Source organism: Aptenodytes forsteri, unplaced genomic scaffold (genome assembly GCF_000699145.1).
Source record: "Aptenodytes forsteri isolate BGI_AS27 unplaced genomic scaffold, ASM69914v1 Scaffold354, whole genome shotgun sequence".
In the NCBI taxonomy this organism is placed as follows: domain Eukaryota; kingdom Metazoa; phylum Chordata; class Aves; order Sphenisciformes; family Spheniscidae; genus Aptenodytes; species Aptenodytes forsteri.
The window spans coordinates 1342594-1346476 of NW_008795043.1; the positions used below are offsets into that span (position 1 = coordinate 1342594).

At 42.7% G+C, this 3883-nt stretch overlaps 1 protein-coding gene across 1 annotated transcript in view; it reads right to left on the bottom strand.

The window, feature by feature from the left end:
- The window catches only part of KDELC2 (KDEL motif containing 2), a 19527-nt gene extending 15650 nt beyond the window's left edge, over positions 1 to 3877 (bottom strand). Inside the window, exon 1 of the mRNA XM_009276968.2 lies at positions 3851 to 3877. The gene's annotated coding sequence lies outside the window, so the exon portion shown is untranslated. The remainder of the gene's footprint in view (positions 1 to 3850) is intronic.
- Between the last annotated feature and the right edge of the window lie 6 nt (positions 3878 to 3883).

Sequence of the window (3883 nt, forward strand, 5' to 3'; positions counted from 1 at the left end):
GGAACTAGATGATCTTTAAGGTCCCTTCCAACCCAAACCATTCTATGATTCTATGATAAATGCCACTGCCGGTTACAACCACCTTCTTCAACTTGCTTAAAAGCAGACGACTTAAGCCAAATATCCTCTCCCTATGACTATCACCTAGTAGTATTTGGATGAAGAACCTTTTGAATCCAGAGCATGTCATGAGGTAAGATCGCAGAGAAAATAGTTTTCTGTTGGTATTACGTCTTTGTCTCTTTCTACCCATTTTATAGAACAGCATTTTAACTGGGTATAGAGATTTCCTACCAGAGAAGACAAAGTTTTCAGTTACCATAAAAATGAGTGAATATTGAGAAATCACAAGTCAAATACTATGAATTTGATCTCCTTGTCCTCACCTACAGGAAAGAACTAAGCGGGTCTTTGTTCCCAGCTGGTTATTTACTTACCGCTCTAGAGACATGTGGACCTCCAGACCTACCCAAAGGATATGTTAGTTTTAGTTGATGGCAGTTTAGATGTAGGAAGCATTTGATAAGGGAAGAGTGACCTGATAACAAAGCTCTCTGGGAAAAAGCTAACCCCACTGAAAGGGGAGGGGGAAGGGGAGACTGAGTATTTAATGTAAGTACAAATTATTCACTGGAGGCAACAGGGGTTTTGTTTATGGTTTACAACATTCATTGCGTAATGGGGCCAAGGCCTCTAAGTACTACTGTGGTATTTAATTATAACAGTTTTTTGCTGATTTCTTTTATTAAATTGGAGGAAGGTTACCATGGTACTTTCACTCACGTTTTTCTGTTTCTCTCAATCCAAAGAAATGATAAAAGAAAAATGTTGAATCGTCACCACTAGTACTTCTGTGTTACCCTGAAAACCTGTCTGGGACAGCATTTTAAGTACAAAATAATTTTCCAGTCCTGAAGAGAGACTAAAATACAGACACAGTCAAAATGGGATACTTTAAGAAATCCAGATGATGAAACTTGCTTTATGCATTTTTTTTTCTCTTGTGTAGCTTGCAAAAGAGGTATTCCATGCATGGATGAACGAGTAAAGAAATGCAGGGATGGAAAGAGAGAAAATGTAAAAATGTATTGATTTATGCAAATCGTTAGAGAAGAACAAAAAACCCAGTCACTCTATTTCTGACATGTACGCAGAAGAGAAATTAAAAGATCTGAAAAGAAGGGGTTTTCCCTCAACTGTTTTACTGAAATCATTGCTGGTTACTTTCGCAGATGGAAATTGTGAAATCAATAGAGTCAATAAAGAGGCAGCTGAACAAAACAGGTTCACTTAGCAAAATGGGCTCCTTTGAATAGCATATACTTTAACAGAGCCGGATGTGAGAGCATATATCCAGGAACAAAGAAATATAGGTCATGGTAGAAAGTTGTGTGTGACCATCACAAAAGCCCAGGCATCGTGGTCAACAAAAGACCTGAAGGGAGCTCCTGCAGTGCTGCAGGTACGAAGGTGAGCGTAACCGAGATGCACTCTGTTTAGCTACACTGAAATGAGTGCTGGAAGAAGTGTGCCACTTCTCTTTGAAAGTATTTGGTAAAACCTGTAAGAATACCTGGGAGGCCTTGAAAATACTCGTTAGCAGAGTACGTAGATCATCTGAAGAACAGTTAACAGCTGACTTTGGCATGGTCAATCGTACATAAAGACATGGTGAGCAGCTGTTAAACCTACGGGAAAACCTAGCAGAAAAGGATAAGGTGATCCATGTATCCAAAGAAGAAATCTACGCAGTTTATATTAAAAGTAAGTTCTGTATTTTCAGCAGTGATTTTTTAATCTTTGGAATAATTTTTCTAGGCATCGTTTGACATCTTCCTAAAAAGACAGGTCAAAGAGTTACAGCCTGAAGGTCAAAATTACTGTGTGATGTGCAATGGTGCACGTTAATTCTGGTGATTAGACTTGACACTCAGAAAATTCATCTGGATTTAAAATCTACTAATTATGCTGTTTAAGTTTCATACTGGATACCAGTAAGTACTGACCTACTTGACTGAAATTCTAATCCACACAAAGCACAAATTAATAGTTTTGGGCAAATTTTACAAATGGGAAGCCTTACCTGCAGCTCTCCTGCTCTGATCGCAGTATTCTTGTTTGCGCAATGGAGGTGATAATGTGAATTTATTTAGCTATACCAGCAGGGATATTTTGAGATGTATTTAGTTTATATTGGAAAGCAGTGCCTTAATAAATATTATTAATTGCAGTTCTTACTGACATTTTACAAATAGAATTTGAACATTTAAAATCATTTGAGAACTGAAATTTATAGCCCATGTCTATATGAGTATATTAAACAGTGCTCATGCACTGGAATATGATCAACTGTACTGCTAAATTGTTAAAGGATCCTTGGCACTCTCCTAAATAATTCTTGGCGTGGCTCAGCAGTTGGCACGGGCCGAGCCAACAGCTCTTCCCTGTCGGCAGCATGCATGCACTGCCTCGGTTTGGAGGCTACGGAATGTCATGGTATGAATGGAGATCACTCCATGCCAGATGGCATCAGGACGTGGAAACATTCCAAAGACATTGAATTTATTAATATAAATACTAACATACACAAATACACTGAGGTCAAAACCAGGTTCTCAGTACCCATGTCCTATCAGTTTATCTTGGAGGATTTAAACTAGCATGAGAATCCAATTGAGCTTCACACCTTTTTATCTTTATCAACCTGTTGTTTGAACCCAGGGCTCTCCCCGTGCGGCTGAAATCAGCCTCTGCTTCACTGGCAGCGAGCGTGCAGTTGCATTCTTCAGCGCAATTACAAAACTGCGCTGCAATCCAGCACCAAGTTGCAACAGCAGCTGGAGAAAGTCCAGACCTGAAGTATCCGGGGGTCTGTTGGACTGAAGACATAACCTGTGTAATATATGTCTGTTCTTTAATTTCACAAGCAGCAGCCTTCTAACTACAAGACACGAAGAGGCCGTGCATACTTGGCAGATACCCTCTCAGTACCATCTATATGAATAGTAAATAATACAGAGCAAAATAACTAGCTCCTCCCTATATAAATTAGCAACACAGGATTTCCACTGGGTGGCTATCTCAGGGTTATCTTCATTATGAAATCCGTGATGCAAAAGTTATTTTTATTCTAAATTAAAACTATTAGTATAGAGCGTGTGGAATTAACTTGCAGCACAAAACAGCTGACTGGCAGCATAGCGCTGGCCTGCGAGAACAAACCCCAATTCCCACCCTCAGGAGAAGCATCACGGGATGGTTTGTGCTTGTGCTGAGTAAACAGGAGATGAAAATTACTCCTTCTTAATGGAGCGGCAGTAGGATAACGGAGCCCAGAGTGCCGTGCTTACCAAGACAGAAATTTTAAGCAACTGGTGTGTGCGCAGCATTAAAGATAATTAAGTTAGCACTTCTGAGCAGCATATTGGGATTTCTTCACATCCACTAGCTCCAGGAGTACTGGTTTCTTTTGCGCTTGCCGGTTTGTTGCTGTAAATCACATACTGTTTAGAGGAGGCCATGGGTGGGACGCGGAGCTCTACGGAAGGAGGCACTCAGCTGTAGCAGAAGAAAGGAGGGATTTGACCAGGTGCTCCGCTCACCACCGGACCTGCGTGTCCCGGGCGATGCGGGACCGGGCGGGATGCTCAGAGGGGCGGGGGCCGGGGGGCAGCCAGGGACCGGCGACGGCTCAGCAAGTGCTCGGGAGGGGGGGAGGAAGGAAGAGGGAAAGGGGAAGAGGGAAAGGGGAAGGGCCGGGCAGCTCTGACCAGCTCCGCCGAGCAAATCGCAGCCCCGGGCAGGGTCTCCATCCCGCGCCCCTGCCCGCCCACGAGCACACGCACGGTACCTGGCGGGGAGCGGGAGAAGTTGTGTCCGGCCG